The sequence below is a fragment of the Epinephelus moara genome, chromosome 20 (assembly GCF_006386435.1).
Source record: "Epinephelus moara isolate mb chromosome 20, YSFRI_EMoa_1.0, whole genome shotgun sequence".
In the NCBI taxonomy this organism is placed as follows: domain Eukaryota; kingdom Metazoa; phylum Chordata; class Actinopteri; order Perciformes; family Serranidae; genus Epinephelus; species Epinephelus moara.
The window spans coordinates 35,771,039-35,794,392 of record NC_065525.1 but is presented as its reverse complement, the minus strand read 5'-3'; the positions used below and the strand labels follow the sequence as shown (position 1 = coordinate 35,794,392).

The 23,354-nt window shown below is 41.6% G+C and overlaps 1 protein-coding gene across 2 annotated transcripts in view; it reads right to left on the bottom strand.

The window, feature by feature from the left end:
- peak1 (pseudopodium-enriched atypical kinase 1) overlaps positions 1-23,354 on the bottom strand; it is a 149,989-nt gene that overhangs the window by 69,353 nt on the left and 57,282 nt on the right. For both annotated transcript variants that reach the window (XM_050073982.1, XM_050073983.1), the window contains exon 3: positions 6,463-6,539. The gene's annotated coding sequence lies outside the window, so the exon portion shown is untranslated. The remainder of the gene's footprint in view (positions 1-6,462; positions 6,540-23,354) is intronic.

The window sequence follows — 23,354 nt, the reverse complement described above, 5'->3', positions numbered from 1 at the left end:
TTTTTTTTCCCCTCTCTCTTACAGTTTTCTCTGTCTCTCACCCACAATGCCACGCCAACACACACATAGTCTTTCACACGCACACATACTCATTCACTCTCACTCACTCTCTCCATGCTCCGGTGTAAAAGTGACACGGTGATTAGCCAGGGGCAGGTGATGACTGTGGAGAGCTTGTGAAGGTTTTCTCCCCCCTGACTAACATCCTCCCTGCTGCTGTTCCCTCTGTTTCCCGTGGAACAGAGGCTTGTTTGGCACCAGGAAACATCGAGGGTACAGCATCACGCTGGGAGCTGGATATTCCTGGGAGACCAGTGGGGGTGCAGGGAACAGCATTCAGTTGGGATCACAGAGAATTCTTTTGGCTTCGGGACTGTAACATCACACTGACACACACTTGCCAAGACTGACTGCACTAGTCGCCTCCAGTAGCACAGGCAGTCTTTCAAGGCAAGGAAGGCAGCACTTTCCCTTCCTGTCAACAAACTACACTTTTATTGTGATTCTTTTGATACATTAAAGCTTACCCTTGATTTTGTCAGCTTTGTTCTCAACCTCTTAACTCTATTCAAGATCTAACACAAGCAATGTGTAAGAAAGGAACTCAGAGAGAAACTCACGAGTCGAGCCTTCATCATTCCTATTTGCCCTGATGAAGGCCGACTGAGTCCGAAACATGTAGGTAACTTTTTATCTGTTCTCCATGAACTAGCCTCTTCAATAAAGCTTTTTAAATTGCCAGAGTGCCTTGGATCGCTTTTTCTTCTTTTTCCTCAAACAAACAAACAATTCTAATTTTGAAGAAAACACTGCGATGGTACCAACATTTCTGAACAATTTACAGTACTTTACAACACTAATAAACAGTAAAAAAAAATATACAAGGAGCTCACATATATGTAAAGATGTAATATACAGTTAAAAAAAGGATTACTCTTGACACTACTTTTACTTTCAACTCTCTAGGCTGTAAGCAGACTTCCAGGAGCACATGCATAAGAAACAGAAGCAGTATAGTATATAAGCAGAATATATAAGAAGCTACAAAAGACAGAAACAGCCCCAAGACAAAACCGAAGCTATTAAGAAACTCGTCCTACTTTCTTCCAAGAACAATCGCCTGTTTCTGTAACAGTGCTCGACTCAAGGAGAAATGAGAAGGGGGGAACAGATTTGATAACAGTTCCCAATTACCACCATAAAAAGAAACAGTGTTTTTTTTCTGAATGTAGAAATTCTCTTCCTTTTCCCATGGTGGTGTTGGACTATGTCAGGCTGACTGTAATGGGGGACAGGCTTATTCCACTAATGATTTAACCATGGCTTTGTCTGTTTCTCTGCCTGCTAACTGTGCTCTCTGGAGAGTGGCTATGCTAATCCAGAAATCTGGCTCCACTTTGAAAAACACTCACAGCTGTCTTTCTGTGTTATGTGAAATCAGGGGTTTTATTCCAAAATATGACAGGCTTTGATGAACTAAAAAAAAAACTTAATAAAAGAGATAATATATTCATTGTGCTCCTTAATGAGTTTCAGTTTTATATTAAAGATTAAGTTCTATAAAGTTGGCATCGATTGCGTCTTTATGGATGACTCCATCTGCATTCTCCTCTGTGTTTTCAAATGACAACCCCCACTCAGCGCTATGTTACTGCTAAACAATGTAGCCTTTACCACTTTGGATGCCACATTAATTTAGCTCAAAGAGTCACAAAATAGCGCAAACTATCTGACCAATCAGAGGCAGCAGTAGACGAGCAAGTCCTCATGTTCTGCAAGATAAAATTACTGTTTCTGTCAAAGGAGTCTGGTGCAGGGAGCAAAACTTATTTTAACCTCCAAAAAAAGGAGCATTCACAAAAATTAACATCGGTGTACACCATATTTAGATTATTTTACCGCTTTACTTTATCATCAGACAGTCCTTTCTGACAGGACTTGAGTTGTTTTCTATATTTTCTATATTTTCTTCAAAGTCACCGGACTCCACCAACAGAAAACACTGTCGGTAAAGATTCTCAGTCATCCAGGTCATGGTAATCTTAAGTGCTAAATCGTAGGCAACTGGACTTGCTTGAGTTTCTTGAACACGTTTCGCCTCTCATCCAAGAGGCTTCTTCAGTTCTAACGGACTGGTGCGGAGTCGCAGGCTTTAAACTCTGTGGGTGTGTGAACCCTTAGTCATTAAGGTCACATGTGAGTCGTTGACCCACCTGGCCATCTTGTTTGACGAGAGGGTTAGATGGGTCCAGGTGTGAGTGTGTGTTAAGTCTGCGCTTGCGACTCCACAACAGTGCGTTAGAACTGAAGAAGCCTCTTGGATGAGAGGCGAAACGTCTTCAAGAAAGTCAAGCAATTCCAGTTGCCTACGATAAAGCACTTCAGACAGAAAACACTGATTTTACTTCACAGCACAGAGGACTTGGTCTACCACGACTCAATTGTTAAGCTTGTTTTTGATGTGTGCGTTTCGGAACCAAACTAATGTGGTGTCCACAGCATTACATGAGCTTAATAAGCAATGACATAGTGCAGAAACCTACGTCAGATCATGGGGGAAAGTACTTAGAGGAGCTTTGGAAAAGAGCAGTTTGAGGCTAAAACATACATCCTTCAACCAAACTAAACAAAATTTTTGGATTTGAATACATCAGGAACACTACTGGAAAGCTACAGAATTATGTAAAAACCTCAAAGAATAGGACAATGAAAGATCCGATTTGAAAAATGATCAACTCCAGAAAGACATTATGTATAGCAGTAGTTATGGAAGAGTCGCAACTCTCTGTGGGCCTGACCTTTATCATGAAAAAGGTGAAACTCCTGCAAAACATGTTTAGGAAGTGTCACACAAGAGGTGAGTCCCACTCAGGTAGCTTGCTGGTCCCTAGCAAAAATGTCATAATAGCAATCACAACAAAACGACAACAAGACTCGGATCAGTCCATCGTCGTTTACAGTATTTTCTACCAACTAAATCTGGACAAACACGTAGCTTTCCTTTTTTGTGAGCAATCATTTCTCTTACTGGCTTTGAGGGATATGATGAGGAGTAGGCCAAGAAACGACTGCTGGCATCAAAAGCTTGGAAGGCAATACCACATCATCCAATTACATTGAGCACAACACCTCCCTGCTCTTAACTGCCAAATGCAAAACAAACCAACGGCAGCAGAAACTAATGGATGCCAGAGAAGGCAGAGGCAGTGGGAGAAAGCTAATGCCATCCTACGCCACCACCAGGTGAAATGCACAGGGGACTGAGGGGAGCAACTGCCTGTGGGTCAAAAGCTCTGAAAGAGAGAGCATATGTACGCTTTGTACAGCGGCTCACGCAAGGTACAGTACCTCTGCCTCTGCCTGAACAAGCATTTCATCCTCCTCACTTCCGCCAACCAGCCCCAAACCATCTCAGTTGGTGCATGTGTGTGAAATCAAGCCTGACGGGTCTCATTAAAAAAAATAAAATTCAAAAAATAAGGTTTCAGACACTTCCTGGTTGTGAGGGGGAGTTTTGCTGCCAGCCAGTGTTTGCTGCTTACTACATGTATTTTTTTCCCTTGGCATGGAGGAGAGATGAAAAATATGTTATTTCAGCACCTATATCGCAAAGGACATGTGCAATCATCAGATCCTCCAATGAGTCTCGCAAATTATCTTCTTTCCAACTCTTACCCTCAATATTTATAAGAGCCTGCTATTTTTTGAAATCACGATTTCTTTCCTGCAAAAATGGACAAACTGGAAGAACACCAACTTCCTTGAAGCTACGGTAAAGACTTTCTTTCCCTTGTAGCACTTGGCAACCCCACGCTATGCATTGCTCCAAAGAATGTCCTCTGATTTATGTTACAAAAATAAAAACATATCATGCTATTTTTTTCCAGTACACTTCAGCCCTAGTATGTGTGTGTAACTTCAGGGTCTCAAAGCACCAAAGAAAAGTGAATGTTGCAGACAAAACTAAAGAGAAAAAAGTGGTCTGGTGTTCCTTTGTAAAAGGTCAAGTGCAGCACATGAGGTATCTGTTGCCACTACACATACACACAGTCACGCACACACACAGCAACATCTGTGGTGGGAGCTGTGGAGACGGAGCACATGCAAACAACGCAGGGCCTAAACCTGCTGAGACACAACAACACAGATGGCTGCTTTTTACCCAGCTGGCACTGAGACATATGGAAACAGAGATCATTAGCGAGATAATAAGTGCATGACAATGTAAGCAAAGGTAAGTCATCAACAAAAACCTCCCAACAAGTTCAATAAAGAATTAATACTAATCAATATTTTCATAGTGACAATAGATCCAATTATTATGTATAATGTGAAAGGGGTGGCAGACTAAAAAAGTGCCCAGAGAATTAGTAACCCCCAACTAGTAAAAAATAGAATATAATATAGTTATAAATATACACGTTTTGTGATTTACTAGTACCAGGAACATCCAATTTATTCACTGACTGGCTGTGGCTGTAGCTGTAGCTATGGCTTCGAGGTAGAGCAGGTCATCCACTAAAGCCCTGTTTCCACCAAACACTTTCGGTATGGTACCTTTGGAACCAAAAGTAACCCATCAGACATGATACCAAGACCCTTGGTCCGTTTAGTGTTTCCACTGCAAAGAGTACCCTTAAATGTAGGCGGGGTTGTCGTCACTCACTGCTCTGTCCAACGTTCACTCTATTTCCTCAGAGATAGAAGTCTGCACCTCATTTATTGTCCACAGAACGAGGTGCACGCCGACATTTTCAGTGGTACTATCCACAGTGGAAACAGAAAAAATGCATACCAAACTGAATTGAACCGTACCGTACTGCTCAGTGAAAACAGGGCTTAATCGGAAGATCAGTGATTCGATCTGTTGCTCCTCCAGTACACATGTCAAAGTGTCCCCTCCTACTGAACCCCAAATGTATCCCAATGGCTGTTCCATTGGTGTGTGAGTGTGTGTGAATTGCTACCGAGCAGCATGACGTTTTTCTAAACAACTTTTTATGTCGGGGCTTCAGGACACTTGGATCACTACAGACGAGCAGTATGGAGATATTCTGTGGTTTCAATTATGTGTTTTTGGACGTTTGAATCTGGGGCGCCGTCAGCCTCCATTAGGTGGAGTTGTGTTGCTACCCCCTCTCCCCTTGGATCTCTGCAAGTGATGTGAGGACTCTAAAACTTCATCTGAGCCTCCATCAGCATATGGGTGAGTAGATAATGGCTGAATTTTCATTTTTGGGTGCACTATCCCTTTAATGGTATACTATGCAGGATTGTCAGTCACTGTTTGTGAACACGCTCACCGGTAAAGAGTAGAAGTGAAAGCCAACCGAGATTCACTCTCATCTTGTGTTTTGCCTTGCTGTATGTGCTTTCTTTTGGCGCTGAGTCTCTTTGATGCCTGGTGCTTATGGAGTGATACCTGCTCACTACCTTTTTGTGAAGCCCTGACCTTACATGAGCGCTGTTGGGGGACACGCCCATAAACACCCCTAACACAGAAAATAAGAGGAAAATCAGGCAGAGGGCAGAGTCTCTGCAGATAAATACACTGCCACACATTTCTAGTGGGTCATTAATGATGATTGAGAGGGATTACTTCTGTATGAGTCTATACATAGTTTATCTTAACTGAACATTATTCTAACAATAGCAGTTCACCGAATTTTCGAATCTTATTTATGATACATTTTTTTCTGTGTGAAAGATAAGTCTAAAACCACTGAGTTATTTATTCTGACCGTTATAAGTACCATTAAGCTGGTTTAAGACTGTTATAAGAACCATTAGCATTGACACAACATACATATCAGTCCAATATCCATACAATATCATAATGTGATATTCACACAATGTTCCACAACGATCATCAACTGTAGTGCATCTCATCTGCTCATCTATTTAGGACATTAAGAATCCATTAAAAAGACACTCTACCAGCTGCTACACTATAATTATACATTATATCAAATATGGATAGAGCACGTTGTTTTGAAATCATACACTAATGATAAAAAACTGCAGTGCTTGTAATCAATATAACAGCCTGTCAGTCACTGAGTTGGGAACACTGCCTCCATGCATCCAGTTTCTGTTTTGGAGAAAGCCAGTGTTGCCAAACTAATGCCAGAGTGTGCTAGAGCAGTGTGGAGAGTGGAATCAGCAGAATAATGAGCACAGCATGAGAGTCTAGTCACAGCACGACTCTGGTCCGTGGGGAGTCACTAGACTCTCTTGGCATCAACATTTAGAGTCACAAAAATGTATCTTCGCAATTCAAAACAGTGCCACAAATAAAGTCACGGAGAGGCAGCCACTGCAAGGATAAACCAAGGGTTTGACGTGTCATTAATTCAAGTGGGCGTGCTGACTGACTAAACAACGCAGAAAAGCCTCTGAGGACATGAGGAAAACACAGATGGACAAACAGACCAACACACGCACACAGAAGAGTGAACTCACAGTGCAAAGAATCAAGCGGCAGCCCTGGCAGCCATGGAGTCCCACTTGGTGAAGCAGAGGGCACCTACTTCTGCAACCTACAGATGAGAGACAAGAAGAGGTGAAGAAAGATGGAGAGAGATAAACAGAATGACAGTGTGAGAGAATGAATGAAGGAAAAGAGGATGATGGAAAGGGAAAAGGAGACCGTAAAACAGAGATGGAGGGAGAGAAGAAGAAAGAGCATTTTGTTAGTTTGCCCGAGGCAGATCTCTTAACATCATGGCTCATTTTCAGAGCAAGTCATTGCTCTGGCGTGGCGTTACACAACACATATCAGATTTATTGGTACATTTAGCACCCGGGAAAATTCATCTCGAAAACAGAGACACTTTTTTATGTTAAGAGGCCAACACACCAGTGGACAATACTTGATGCATATGAGCTAATTTAAGCTTCAAGTGGCTCTGAGGACCAGCGCTTCTCAAACCCTCAACAGGACAAATACTATCTACATCTCGTATTTTTGTTAAAACTATTACTATTATTTATCTGCTTGGCATACAATGTAGGATGAACACAACGAGATCATTAGTGCCTGAAAGTTTTCAGTGGGGACTAAATCTAGTTTGTTCATTGTAATTATTAATTTTCACACACTCTAAAACAACTGTGGAAACAGATTCACTCATTTTATACATAAATACAGTTTTACTGATGTTTCTGCTTTACCACAATAAGCACTCATTTTGTTGAGTATCATTATTGAGAGTAGGTAAGGAAGTTGTTGTACTTGACTTACGATCTTGATATGCTTTGCTCAGTATGGGCCTCATAAGGTGGTAGTACCACAAAATATTCCTTCTCTCCTCTCTTGATAGTACTTAATAATATGGTCTGTTATTGTGTAACAAAACACACAACTTTAAGTGCTAATACCCATCCATTTCGATATACTTATCCGTGGCCGGGTCACAGGGGCAGTAGGTCTAGCAAAACACCCCAGACACCCCTCTCCCCAGCACCGCTTTCCAGCTCCTCCTGGGGGACCCCGAGGCGTTCCTAGGCCAGATGAGATATATAATCCCTCCAGCGTGTTCTGGGTCTACCCCGGGGCCTCCTAGTGGGTCATGCCCGGAAAATACCTCTAATGGGAGGGGCCCAGGAGGATCCTGATCAGATGCCCAAACCATCTCAACGGACCCCTTTCAATGTGAAGGAGCAGCAGCTCTACTCCGAGCTCCCTCTAGATGACCGAGCTCCTCACCCTATGCCACCCCACAGTGATACTCATTTCGGCCGCCTGTATCCGCAATCTCATTCTTTCGGTCTCTACCCAGAGCTCATGACCATAGGTGAGGGCTGGGACATAGATGGACCAGTAAATCGAAAGCTTTGCCCTCTGGCTCAGCTCTCTCTTTACCACAAGGGTCCGGCGCAGTGCCCGCATCAATGCAGATGCCGCACCAAACCACCGATCCATCTCACGCTCCATTCCATCCTCATTTTACAAGTCCTGCACATAAATAATGCAGAGTGTTTCATTAAAATAGTCTGTCTATATTTCTATAGTTTAATATGTGCAGAGTTTGCATGTCAGCATTGGTTTTCTCTGGGTACTCCGGCTTCCTCCCACAGTCCAAAGACATGCAGGTCAAATGGTGACACTAAATTGGCCATAGGTGTGAATGAGAGCAAGAATGGTCATCTGTCTATGTGTCAGCCCTGTGATAGTCTGGCGAACTGTCCAGGGTGTACCCCACCTATTGCCCAGTGTCAGCTGGGATAGACTCCAGCTCCCTGCCACCCCTAACAGGATAAGCAGTTACAGAAAATTAATCAATGAATATATTTCTAGCCCAGGAAAATACTGTTTTGATCGTTGCACTGCCATAAAAATAGAGTCCTTATTGTTTTTAAGAAGACATAATTCTCTGGTCACTCTGTTTCATGTTTTACATTCTTAAAAACATATACTTCACTGTGCAGCATGCTAACATCTATCTTGTCCTGGTATCCGGTGTGCTGAAAATAAACTTGACAGTAATAGTTCTCCTAATCCAGCTGGTGGATTTAATACCAACTGTAAAGGCAGGACATATTTTCTGAAACTGCTCAGCTCACTTCCATATTCCATCATCCCTTTGCTTCTTGAAGATCTGTTTGAGGTGTATTTTGAGACAAAATAGGTGGCTCTACGAGTGTTGCTATGCAACCAAGAAAAACTTCACAAAAAAATATCGCAAAACCACCCCCCCCATGCATGTCAGGGATTCTATCTTAAAAACTGTTCTGCATTAATTCATCTGAGGACGAAGCATCTTGTTGGGGGATAAAAATAGCCACAGTCATCTCAGAAGCCTTGGAGGGTTTTTTTTTATGAGCCTATTTATTCGTTTTAAAATGGAAAAATGATCTGTCAAAATGGGAATGTGGAGAAAAAAATCCTTGGAAGTTCTGCAGTGATAAAAATGCTGTTGTACATTAGTGAAACCATGTTGTGAATAAATGCAATTTGGTTTCCAAGACAGTGTGGATTTGTGTGTAAGCTTCCTCTCTACCCATCATAGTGTGGGGCTTTAAAATCATGAGCTTCAAATCTTCACTGTTGTTTATGTATTCTTGTCCATGTGTGCATGTGGAACAACTGGCGTGCAGACTCAAAGGTTTATTAGTATCTCACGGTTAACTTGTAGTACGAATGGACAAACAAATGTGCATCGAAATAATGGACTGCCTTCCTGTGATGATCCTGTTATTCTCTTATGCATCCCTAATTTTTATGCAGAGCATAATCACCCAACCCCCACCGCTTTGATGACAGCTAATGAACATTTCTGGCAACTCTTAGGCACAAGCCAACAACAGTTTAATCTACTGAATTGTCAATGTGCCTGTTAGAGGTAAATTGTTTGGTGCATACTATAAACATATTAAGAGGAAATAAAAATAAAGGCAAAGCACTGCAACAGTTTATGTTCTTCACTGTTGCAGTGCTTTGCCTTTACTTTTATTTCCTCTTAATATTTTTATGCTTTGCCTTTACTTTTATTTCCTCTTAATATTTTTATGGTATACACCAAACACCAAGGCAATTTACTTCTAAGTGAAACCTGTTTGGCAAGAAAACCTCAATCAATGCTATTTTGTTGTTCTAGCCATCATCCATAAAGGTTATCATTACATTTTTTTCACAAATCTAATTTGTGGTTCAGGATATGGAATGAGTACAGACTGGTATACCCAATTTTACCAGGTGTCACAGTTGACTCAGGAGCCGCCCCTTAGTGGAGCATAAAGTCCAGTTCAGACCAACAGGAAGAAACCATTGCAGAGAAAAGCTGCAGTGGTGTGAACTAGCAGGTCTGAGCTCAACTTCAGCTGGCAGACGGTGTCACCTGCAACTCAGCTGGTCAAATTGTCGGTGGCTAGCTTTAGAACATAAGGCCGTCACCTGTTTCAACAGCCAGATGACATGTAGTGAAGTCTCCTGGTCAACTTAAAATGACCGCAGACGGCGTGTTCGCTTGCTGTGGCCATCCCCACCAAGCCCTCTGTTTCCTTCCTTACAGTGTGCCAGTGTCGGACGGTGGGTCACTGCTAAAAGTTCAGCTCTAGGCGAGAGCACTATATCAATCACGGTTACTTAAGACAACTCCTGCGTCAGTTTCAAATCCAATATGTTGCCATACTGGTGTAGGTTTTTTTCTTTACACCAGGTTTGCCATGTTTCCTCTCCTCACTCCAAAAAATACATCAACTTTCTTATAAACTCTGCCACTTCTAGCTCTACTGAAATCTGATCTCCTTCATGTTGCCTGCTCACAACCTGTCAAGACACTAGCATCTCCCTTAGTTCATTCATAAACATAATAATATGTTGACCACTTTATACATGTTATAGCCTAATGACAAATGCCAGTTCAGCTAGTTTGCATAAAAGCAAACTGTTTTAAGCTCGTATAAACGTAAATCAACCCCAGCACTTGAGAGTATAGTGGGCTACACAATACAAGTAAACCTTAGTTACTACCTGATCAACTTTATCTACCAGCTACCCTCGTTGTGAAGGATAGAAAACAACAGTTGGTTTAGAAAATATTGTCAAATTGGAGGTTTATTTAATTACGGGTGTGATATGTGTGATAATCTAATCACTTGTGTTGCTTGCCCTCTTGGACACTGTTCTAGTGATGTCCCCAGATGACAGTAACTAACTCTCACATTGAAATGGTCAGAATTGATGAATAAAACAGCAAAAATAAGAATCAGTTTGAAAAAGAAATGTAAATTTCCTTTAACACAGCAGATATCACTCTTTCATGTGCTGAGTTGTTGCCAAGGGTAAGTACCCTGCTGACAGTGAATAAGTTGTGTGATAAGTGCCATGTAGAGCAGTTAAAGGGTCAACAGGCCTGCCCCAGACAGTTAGGACTCATTTCTATGAAAGAAAAGTTCAGGAAGAACATTTCGAAAGTTGAAGATTAAAAGCAGCATTATACACCCTATGCACTGGTAATGTTTTAGTGTTATTTAAGTACAGTAGAATGACACTTAAATCCAGCACTTCCCTCCCACACACTCCACAAGCTATACACACCTGCGAGCTGCCCAGTAAAACCAACTCTGGCTGACCTAAGCAGGTGAGCATCCCTGATTAAAGCCTCCTTTCCACTGCATGGTTCAGCGAAACTCAAGTCAAACCAACTCACATTTGGTACCAGGTCCTTTGTTCTATTTGGTTTTCCACCACAGATGGTACCTTTACAGTGAAGGTGGGATCCTCAGCTGATTGCCATATCGATGCCACCTGCAAAGTGGTTTGAAGTATAGTAACTTCACCTTCTAGCATCAGCTCAGCTCGGCTGGAACCTTCACCATGTTGGTACTAAAAATCTACCAGGTACTATCCCCAACTTTCGCTAATAGAAAACTAAAAAAAGCCAGTCAAGTTGAGCAGAGCCGTGACGTACCATGCAGTTGAAATGTGGCATAAGTGGCTCAGTGGAAATAGCACAATACAACACTTACTAAATACAGGTTGTTTCTATTCATTTCCTCTGCCTCCATTTAAACCTTGGAAGTGGCGGCCTTGCAGTCATAAACAGGATTATCAAATCTTCAGTTTACCACAGCTCTGTGCTGTGGCGCTCCTCCTCAGAGGCTGCCACAGTATCAGTCCAACAATGTTTGTTTTGCACTTTTCAAACAGACTTAAAATTAAAGCGTGGTGTTTGCAGGTGCCGCTGCATGCATGTCTTTGCCTCTGTGAACTAAATTGACCACAATCCCTCCCTCCTTCCTAGTAAACAACAGCTGGTTCCAGTAGTCCATCTGCTACCTGTAAATTCCCTTCCACAGGACTCACAGCTCCAGCATACTATTGGTTTGTCTACTCCAAGAGGTGCACTTACAGGGACACAGCGAGCGTGTGTTGCTGCTCTGCCACCTTAATAACAGTTTGAATTTTTCGACTGGCACACTCAGCGGTAAACAGGCTTTTAATTGACTGTCTGAGTGCTTTTTCAAAAGCATGACTGGGTGGTTTGAAAATAAATGTGCTGTTTACAGCTCTGGCTGTTTTGTTGAATATCTATAGTATGTGTAGGTGATTCAAGCTTGTTGCTGTTTTTATGACTGAGAGTCCCAATGTTTTTTTGGTGTCTACTGAATGAAAACAAATTGATTATTTAAGTGCCTAAAGATGCTCCATCAGTCGGAACCGGATAAAATGGGTACTGAATATTTTCCTGTAGGAAATGCAGTTTTTGTTTTTAGCAGAATGCTAAATGCTGCATTGATGTGTGTCCCTGCTTATGCCACATTTTCTGGACATGTTCACCATTATGATGGGGTTTTTTTTTTGATGCAGTAGGAGAGTAATTAGTTCTGACTTCCTGGCATCTTTATAGGTGTGACAGTGGCTTTTCACCTGACTCCAAGATCACCTTCACCTTCCGCAGTCCATGGTCAGATTCTGTGAGCATAATTTGCTGACTCACTGTCATTAGCGTTGACTGCAGAGAATCTGATCTTATTTCTTGCAGTGGAATCACTCAACCAGGTAAAGGTAAAAAAAAAAAAAAAAAGAACAAAAACAAACCAGATCAGAAATACAATTACAGGAATCTAAATGGAAATCTATCTGTGGTTGGTGCAAACAATATTTTGAGCAAGTCATTTAACTTAAATGGTGCATGACACCTTCTTGAAATCAGGATTAAGGTATAATGACGCTCCATCAATCACACATGGCTGTCAGGCTAAACATACCAAGTGACCACATTCATGAAGCTGAAGAATGATTGCATGTGTTGTTAGGAGGTTACTCTTAAAGGTGTTTCCACAACATAATGACTTTTCTATCTTTCTTAATGACATTTCAACAGCATGACCTAATGCAGATAAAATGTCCGCTATGTTAAGATCGCATTACAAACAAAGCACTCAACTTTAAGTACAAAACTGCTGTTTACCATCATCCTCCAATAAACTTAAACATTGCAATGCGAGTCTGTCTTAAGATGTAAGACCTGTGTTTTTCTTAAATACGGTGTGTTGGATATAGTATAAGTCTGTGGTTGAGAACAGAGACACACAGGAAGCCTTTACACAACAACAGGGCTCAGTGGAAGACCACAGACAAATCATCACTTAAAATCCTGAGCTTTGTGGCAGATTCGACGCCATATGGACACGGGAATTGTCACCATCAGATGTGACCTGTAGTAAACACAGATCAGTCCTACTGGCAGCTTCATGAATATGCACGTACAGTTCCTCCCAGTCATCAGTATGGTTGGTATGCTCTGGCCGTATCTCTATTATCGCTTCCTGACATTCTGCTCTACCTTGTCTCCATAACAACCTCCAAAATCCAGTCTCCAAACTACTCTGCATTTTCTGTGACAGGCTTGTCACTGCTGGTGGTGAGACGGGCTCCTCAGTAACAACTACCAGTGCCACTCTTTATTTAAAGGAACAGTTCATCCAAAAATCTAAATATTCTTCTCTGCCCGGTGATACAGTTGGCAGGTGTAGTTAGGTAGAAAGAAAAAAGTTCTCACAGGAAACTGTTCAAAACAAGGTCTGTGGATTGTCTTGAGTAACAGGGTCATTATTTCTACAAAGAGAAATTGCTGTTGAGTTTTTCAAATTTATTTGCTTTTGTTTGAGTGCCATCTACTTCCATTAAGCCCAGTTCAGACCAAAGATTTGCGACGAGTACGAGTTGAGACAGGCAACTACTTTTAATGCGCCCTTCTGTATCATTCTTAAAAACCTGCCGGTTCACACCAATGCAACTAGATGAGATGGTGTATCATCTCTATGCAACAACTCTCTGTACTTTTGTTCTGTTTTCCAGCTATTTGGGTTTATTTTGTGGCTGAATACAATTTGTATCTTCTTAAAATATGAATAAGGATAGGGATAGTGAGATACTGGCTACAGGTGCATTTGTAGTAGTGACGAAACGGCAAAAAACATAAACAAAACGAGTATCAGATGGACTGTATTCATAATAAATACACCACAATAATGTAAGTGAGCAGCGGCAATTAGTTGGTCAATGAGAAGAGAGTTTGTGTATGAGGGGGCATAAGAACATACAACACCAACAAACAGTGAGCGGTCATTCTGACTTGACCATCGCACTTCACTACAAGCTGATTGGCTGTAGAAACAGGTGATGGCCTTTATGTTCTAAAACCAGCCACCGGCGATTTGACCAGCGGAGTTGCAAGTGACACCATCAGCCGGCTTGAGTCGAGCTCAGACTGGCCAGTTCACATGGCTACAACTTTTCTCTGCAACGTTCTCAAAAGGTTTTGTCTCGTCACGAATCATTGGTCTGAACTGGGCTTTATATTCAACATGATCATTTTTGATTTTGGAGTGAACTGACCCCTAAGTGATGGATAACAAAGTAACACAGGACAGGTGAGCTAACGAGGGCAGATCAAAGAACAAGTAACACTTGTAAGAAGCCTTAATTGACCAAATCTTCAGAATTACATTTTTGTTGACTTTCTACAGTAAACTGGTAGCATCAATCATGCATGTATTTTTATTTATCTATCTTTTTAACTTTGGTCTCATTCAAATCAAGACTGCTTTTAAGTGGCAACTGTAGTTTCTCTCTGTGTCTCCAGAGTTGGCAGTGGATAGTTTTTTAAATGGTTTGTTTCCCTGTCAATTCATTCTGTCAGAGCCTGGCCTCAGTTCTCCCACGTGGGTGAAAAAAGGGAATCAGGGAAGGCGTGGAAACATGCCAATCAGCACTTTGAAAGTTGGCCAGGATTATTTTTTTCGGTTGCAGTAAAATATTTTTATACTTGAAAAGAAAGAAAGGAGAAAAAAAAATGCACCAAGGTAAAAGGGCACAGAGGTAACATGAGGCCACCTCCCACCGCTTCAAGTATTGGGCTTAATCCAATACCTCTAGTGTTTTTGATGTCACCTATGACATTTCTTGTTTCTCCTTTAGGTAAGGCTCTGTAACAAAATGCACTGTAGTCTGGGGAAAATAAACACAGTGACCTTCCAAAAATATCTTTAAGAAGCTCTTGCTCTGGCTTAAGCTTTCTACACTGGCATATCACTTGTAGGGTTTAACATCATGCCTTTAATTCACTTGCAAGTCAGCTGAGTGAGCTCAGGTTGAATTAAACTTGATGCAAATCCACTGCCCAGTGACATATGAATGGAAATTAAGAGTCTACTGACAAACAGTTTCCACTCCGCCGTGAGATAAACACAGACTGAACTGAAAGCAAGAACTAAACAAATCATCAAATCCACTCTCTCTGGCTAAAAGCATTAGCAACCGCACAGATACTGTGTATTGTGTCTTCCTGTTTACAGCTGATGAGGAAGAAACGTGTTGGAGGAGGGGTGGGATTATCCAATATACATACAGCAAAAATAGTCACAGATAAGCCACAGATCAAGTTGCATTAACTTGACTGTACTCCAAACACAGCTGAGCATGGACTTTTTTCCCCTTCACATTTCAGCAAACGAGAAAAGGGTTTCCAAATCAATCATTCCCCATCTCAGTCTCAGTGTGCACTTCTCTCTATTTCACCCTCAGGTTCTTTTATTACAGTTAAAATCCTGTGAAAAAAATCCTTTTAGTGTGGCTGGAATTTCTATGCAGACAGTAAAGGGATTGTGTTGAAAATGCAGAGGGGAGTCAGGGTGCAAACAACAGTTCCTGTAAGCAGATAAACCTTCTCTTTTGAAATTTTTTTTCTAAGCTGAGCAAGCTGCTCCCAAACAAATTCAATATTCACGAGGCGGAAAAACAGAGGCACAGGCTGCTACAATATGGTATAAAAGTATACAACTCAACGGGACAACAAAACATAAACATCGATCTTTGTCTCTAAAAGGTTAAGTTGCGTGAACAGATATAAAGTAGCGTGTAAATGAGCACAGACACAAGCATTGCTGAGCAGTGACACACTCCCATTGTTGTCCCAACTGTGACTAAGAAGCTGCAGCCACTCCAGTGTATAAAGAGGTCTCATTAACATGTGAGCCAGCTTGTCCAAAGCCCCACATCCTGCTTAATTAGAGGGTGTCCCTTCACCGCTGAAAGTCCCTTCTCCCAACACTTGACACTCGAGACAGGAGATGATAATAATGATGCATAGACTGGCTCGTGGCTCCCTCCCCCTCCGCTTCTCCCCAACTTCCTTTCATCTAATCTGTCCCTGTGCACAACCTTTTCTCAGTGGATCCCTTAAGTCCTGTGTGATCATCCTGTCCGTCTGTGTCTCTGAGCCCGTCAGTATGCTAGCCAGCCTCTGCCATACTGAGGAGACAGCAACAGTTGTTGGAGCCTCCAAGAGGAGCAGGAAGAGGAGGGAGGTGAAGAGTAAACAAAAAAAAAAAAAACGTGGCTAACTACTTACAAAGCAGTGGCGTGTATCCGATCAGTGGCCAGGCAGACGAATGAGGGAAGAGAGCCACATGACAAACGTAGTCGATACGGAGCTGGTGCATGAATGAGAGACAGAGAGAGAGGGAGGGAGGAAGAGCTCGAGCGCTATGTGAGGAGGGAGGGAGGGAACAAGTATGAGAGTGATGAGGGAGTCATAACATTACAGAACAGAGACAGAAGAAAAGAGTGGTAGGGAAAAAAAGCTAGGTCAAGTGGGGGGAAGAGGGGAAGAATTTTATCAACTTGGCTTCTTCTTACATTTAAAGAGGAAAGAGAAAAAAAAGCAAAGTAAGAAAAGGGGGATGAGTGACACAAAAGTAACAGACCTGGCCTTCCCCCTCTGTTTAGCAGTACTCATTGTGTTCAGTCCCCAGCTCACTACAACAGTCACATCATCCAGGCCCTTTACGAGCATCTCATGGTGAACAGAGCGAGAATGAAAAAGGGATGAAATGAGAGGTTGAGCTGAATTCTCCCTGTAGGACTGAATTCCCAAAGAGACCTATCAGTTTCATGACGCCTCTTAACGATACATTTTGCAGGCAGGGTCGGAGCGGAGCAGCTGTCAACCTCCCATGGATATAGACCTGAGTAACGGCAACCTCCGGTCTGCTTAGTGCAAATTTAGTAGATGTTTCAGTAGCCTTAATGGTTTGTAAAGTCTAGACAGAGAAAGTGATCTCTCCTTCCTAAGCAACTACTATTGAAGTACAAGGCAGGAAGCAGTGAAGCAAACCAATAGCCAGAAGGGCAGGATTTTAGTTTTTCTGGGGATTTGCCAAATAGCAGTGTTTGAACGCGTTTGCCTCCGTGGGCCTGCAATTACACCCCCTGGCTGTGGAACTAGATAAAACGTTTTAATAGGGTTGCTCAACGGGATAAAAAGATAATAAAGAAAACTATAAAGAAAACTTTATCTGATTTATTGGTTTGTATCTCTTCAGTTAACGCTCACAGCTCAGAGGTTGGATTACAGCTGAGTCCTATGTTTCAGATAATTATTATGACTGAAAGAGTCACATATTTCATATTGTGAATATTTAATTTGTCAGTAGAACTATCATAGTGGATCTGAATATATCTCTTTCATGACAGACATTTTGACTTACAATAGTAGGAAAATCACAGGTTAAACAAATTTTGTTAACAATGGTTCAGTTCCATTAAATGTCACAGTGAGTCATGCCAGTCAACCAGCATGCACAATACCGGACCGAGGAATGAGCTCACCCAAGTTGTATTCACTCATTTTAATGTTATCAATTATTTTCTTACTTTGACATGCTAAAATGTCTGCCGTGAAAAATGAAACATTCATAGCTAAATGCTCTGCTAGGAAAACCTCCTTTCCCACACAGATCAAACACTTCCAGTGGTTTAACATGATCTCTAAAAACAGATATCTGCAATCGTATGCAGAAAGGTTACAAAACAGGACAAAATTTTGGTATCAGAAGTATTTTGTTTTCCGTTTGCAGTCTGAGTAATATTGAACAATCACACCTGAGCGGATTTAGGTTGCATACAGGTAAACCGTTAATGTGGAGAGCAAAAAAGGTGGAATGCTTTCTCTCAGCATTCATATGCAGATATCTGTTAATAGAGATCAGCCAAAATGTTGTCTGGATCTGTCTCAAGTTGCTAATCGGACGGTAAAAAAATAAGCTGCGCATGAAAGAATGAGTGTTTGCCCGGATATCTGCTGGCTACACCGTATCTCCGTAAATATTGGTTGTTGCCTCCAGAGGCTTTATCCTCATTAGACAATTGCCGATGGGTTCTGAGACTGGATTTAACACAACAATGTTTTTATTCAAAGATAAAATCGAACTTATTTCCTTGCAAAGTCGTAGCTTAAAGGACATTAGCCTCATCAGTCTTGTCCATTTCTTCACAGTTTATGACCCACTTACTGCATGCCTGTAATAAACACATGCTTGTTTTAGAGACTTTATTTCTAGGTCAAGAAATCACTTCCTCTTGTCCAGTGGTTCCCAAGTGGTCCAGCCACAGGGTCCAGATTCTTTCTTGGTCATTAGTTCAGGGTCCACAAGGTTTAACACATTCAGCGTCATACTTGCATTTGGCCATGTCGTCAAGCTAGTCTGCTGTCTCTGTCAAGTAGCTGTCCATTCGCTTACTCATTATACAGCGGGAAAATGCACTTAGAAATAAAAGCTCTGTACCGGAAATTCACCGTACATAATGTTTTTTTGCAAACTTGTCACTTGTAGTCCTTTTGGAATGGACTTGCAACCCACTTTTGGACTGCAACCAACCAGTTGGGAACCGCTGCTCTAATCTATGGTATAACAACTCAGTAGTCTGACAACTTCAGTCTACAAGCCAGTAATTACGCAAAACATCACCAAATTGGCAGAAATCAGTACATCATCTACTTAATAGAGTAGTATTATTGAAAAACATCTATGTTTACCAATCTTTTGGAATTCAAGACAACAAAACACACAAATCAGAATTAGTTGATTCTGCTGTAAACTCTCACTGCAAATTCTCTGCCAACTCAAACATCTTCAAGAGGATGCAATATCTCAATGTGGTCGTCAACAAGCGTGCAGCTCGCAAGCTCGTGAGCCTTTCTTAAACAGCCTCAATCTAAACAAAACCCATCAGAGTTTCCACATGTCATACGCCTAGTTTCCAAAGCTGCCTCCTCTGTTACTCACCCTGGCTAGACTTACAAGACATTTGTTAAAATTAGATGGGCACTATGAGTGACTATTTAACAACCAAAACAAATTTGAGGAATTCTCGCTCAGAGCTTTTACGCAGCCTTTCTAATGATGAGCAAGACAGTTGATGACTACCAGCTTTTTCCAGTGTTTAGTCTCGGTGGCACAGTGCTACTAAATTAACTTTAAGAGGTCATTTCCTATTGACAACAAAGGTACTACGCATGCAGATGTCAGTGCAGTTGGCAGATGATGTGGTGAGGTCTATGTGGCCCCATCATCTGTGCTGACATCTGGACCATATGTCTTCTGCATTGAGAGGCCACGGTCCAGATTCAGAATAAAAAAACAGGGCACTGGGGGTGGAATCAGTCCAAGGACCCACAAGGGCATTGGTTATAAAGAGAGAAAAAGGCTAGAAGGTAGCTCTTTAAACAGCATTACTGCACTGCAGGCTTTTTACAAGGGGCTATGATGTGAATGAGAATTATCAATTAAATATGTCCTTTATGGCATGTGCTTCATCATGTAATGATTATGCTATAATCATAAGAAAGACAAGAACATGAAAACTGATACAGAGCACACAATAAAAAACCTCCACCATGCCATTTCTTAGACCCTTGGCTTCTAAAATGATCTTCAGACTCTGGAGATCATCTTTCTATAGTCTAGAGGGATGGTGTGGGCCACGGCGACGAGGAGGGAGAAGGATGAAGACAGAGATGTGATGGGAAGTCAGTAGGATAAAAGTAAAGTAAGGGGGATGAAATCAAGCTAGAGGGTTGCCAGTAATTAGCCCTCAGAATGTCCTCATATCGCTGATACAAGCAGGAGTTTCCTGGGAGATGGATTAAAATAACACGGAAGCCTTTGTAGCCTTTGTGGTTGCTGGTGCCCCTCTATCTCAGATTAAACCATGAAAATATTACTGATCTGATCATGCCACGTGACTGTGGGGCACAGTGCTGATACTGTGTTTTGCTCAAGGATAAATTATATTCTCATAAACACGTGGGTTACAAGATACTGTAGGAAGACACTGGGTATGCTATTTGTAACACCGCTTGTGATAATAATAATAATAAACTTTATTCAAATAGCACCTTTCATACGAGAAATGCAGCACAAAGTTCTTTACAATAAGAATTAAATACTTCACATGAAAATAGGACATAAAACAGAACGCATTCATAAATTCATAGAATTCATTCATTCATAGAATTGCAAAGCTATAAATCATAAAATCAAGTAAGATTTTAAAAGAGTTGCAGCAGCGTGAAGTGTAAATAGAAAGTAAAAGCGTAGAAAGAAAGAGTTTCAGACCTGTATCAGGAAGTCAGAGCTAGTTAAAGGCGAAAGTGAACAGATACATTTTTAGCTTTCTTTTAAAAATATTTCGCGAGCTGGCTTCCCTGATATCTATAGGTAGTGGGTTCCATAGCTTTGGGGGTGTAACTGACAAAGGCTGCATCCCCGATCTTCTCCCGGGCTGTTGCTGGGAACCTCCAATAAACTGGCAGCAGATGATCGCAGTGTTCTTGGAGGCAAATAGTTAACAAGGGAGTTAGCAATGTAGCTTGGTCCCAGCCTATTTAGGGCTTTGTATTCAAGGAGGAGGAGCTTAAAATCTAAACGTAACAGAAAGTCAGTGCAGAGCAGCTAAGACTGGTTTGATGTGCTCTCTGTTCTTGGTTCTGGTTAAACATTAAAAAAAAACTGATTGTGAAACAAGCAGGGTCAAAGAGATCCAAGAGCATGATGAGGATTACACAAAGGACGTAATGTGCTTTTTCAATGTAACTTTCATCCACAAGGGACCTAAAATGCTCTTACTATAAAGGCCCAGGCATAGTGGCGATGAAGGCCGCCTGTTGCATTGCCTCACATTGTGTATCTGCCAAAAAGTTGCACTTGAATACACCACGAAGACTACAGCAAACAGCCAACTAGCACACTTGTTCTGCGTCTGCTTGAGAGGAAATAACTCTTGATGCCAGCAGGCGTCAGTCGTCAGTATTCATTATTCAAAAAGGGAAATTGAAAGACTGACAGGATGGATTCAAGATGCTAGTTGACCAGTTAGCACAGTAACAACACAACCCTTATGTAGAAAGAACAAAGGATATTAACCATGTGCTGGCAAACAATAACAGACAATTATGAACAGTTTCTGCTTTAGAGCACAATGGCTACAAAAATAATCTAACCAAATATAACTAATTTGTTTTGATCTTATGCCCTCTTGACTTTAGTTCTTGGTTTACTTTCCTCACTTCCATTTGTCTTCTTTTGCACTGAGCTGAAACTGCCTATCAGAGTGATTTCATTCACATGTGGGCTCCACCGGGTCCAACATAAATTCAACACGCTGAATTTGCCGAAAAACAACTGACAAGAGCCAACATCGGTCAACAATGCACACAGACGGTCTGACATCGAATGACGGCCGATGGTTGTCTTGGTGTGTCAAGCCCTAATGGTTCACGACAAGAACAGTTTTTAGAGGTTACTGAATATGACCTATTTACCTGCAGTTTTATAGATTTAACAGACCCCAAAGCAATAACAAAATAGCAAGATGCTTGAAAAATCAAAAGGATTTACATCCAAAATCAATCCAGTTTCTTCAGGGCAGATTTTCCTGTGAATTCAGATTCTTCAGTGACTTACAGCTACCATGAGTCAATTGTTACACACTGTCTGTGACCACACTTAATGTCAGATGGCTTCCAAGAAAAATGCCTGTGGTTAGACACCATTATGTATAGCCAACCTGCCATTAAGGTTTACCGCCTTTCATCTGTGACTGCAAGCTGCGTGTTTGTATGTGAGGCGTCACTCCTTGCATAAATATTGCCATGTCTCGTGCATTCACACACACAAACATCAATGAATCCTCACCAAACAGCTGTTCTTCATCACAGCCCTCACACATGTATTGGCACATCTCCCACTTCGTCATCCTCACCCATCCCTGCGCTTATCAGAGAGACTGAGACAATCCCTCACTCGCGTTTTTATTTTCCCACCTTGGAGTGACACGCATCATAACAGGATCATCCATCCCTCTGTCCTTCACTATCAGCTGCCCTACCTGCAGGTGGGAGGACTTGGGCAATCGCAGCTTTGTCACCATAATGACTTCCTTTTACATGTTGTGTCTGCAGCAATAAAGTGAATGACGGATGTGACTCCTGACCCATTCTTCCTTCTCAATGCAGCTTTACAAAGAACCTCAATAAATCAATTTTCTTATTGAGCCCTGCGGTCATAAACGTCTCTTTTAACAACATTATTAGAGTAGAAACAAGAGTAGGCTATCAATCAATGATTTCAATGACTCATGAACTAAGAGGCATAGAGGGAATGAAGCTGTGTTTATAATTGAAGCAAGGGGTAGACTGCTTTCCCACAATAGGCCATAGCAATGTCTCAAAAGTTACAACATAACCCCTTGACACACAACTACAAATCGCCCTTGAGTCTTATTTTTGGCTATTTCTGACATTCCAGAGTCATGATTTGATGGGATTTGTGGATCCAGTAATGTATCCCAGCTCAACTGAATATTAAAAAGATGTGAGATGCTGTTGCAGATTACTAGTGATGGGAAAATTCAATTCACCTAAGTATCACAATTTTTCAGTAATTTTTTTCATGCCTGAATCGATAAAATTCAAATGCAGTGGTGGAAATAAGTGCCCCCTTTATTGCAGTAGCTAAGAGTAACATGACATCAAATCTGTTTCAACAAAAACAAAGCCAAAGCAAGAAAGCAGAAAATGGCAGACTGTCCAAAGACATAGTCCTTCAGCTGCTCAATTAGCAACTCGAATTCAGCCAGCGCAGCATTAACTCCAGTCGAATCAGCAAACTTTCTGTTGCTGCCATTACACAGATTAGACCCAGCCCACTGTGAACCCCAGCACTGGTGTTTGCACCAGCTGAATTTGGGTTGCCGCAGCTGCTACTGAATCTCAGTCTCCAGAGCTTCCACCCACTCTCCTCCCAGAGAATAGTCCCTTTAAAGCAGGGAGTGAGGCGGAGGGATTGTGTGGTGCATGAGCTGGATCAGTGGTTCCCAACTGGTCCAGCCAAGGGGTCCAGATTTCTCCTTAGTCATTAGTTCAAGTCCACACAGTTAAATATATGCAGCATCATACAAGCATTTGACCATACCATTGAGCTAGTTTGCACTCTGTCAAGCAGCTCTCCGATAGTCACTGACTCTACAGCAAGAAACAGCACTTCAAAATAAAAGCTCTGCA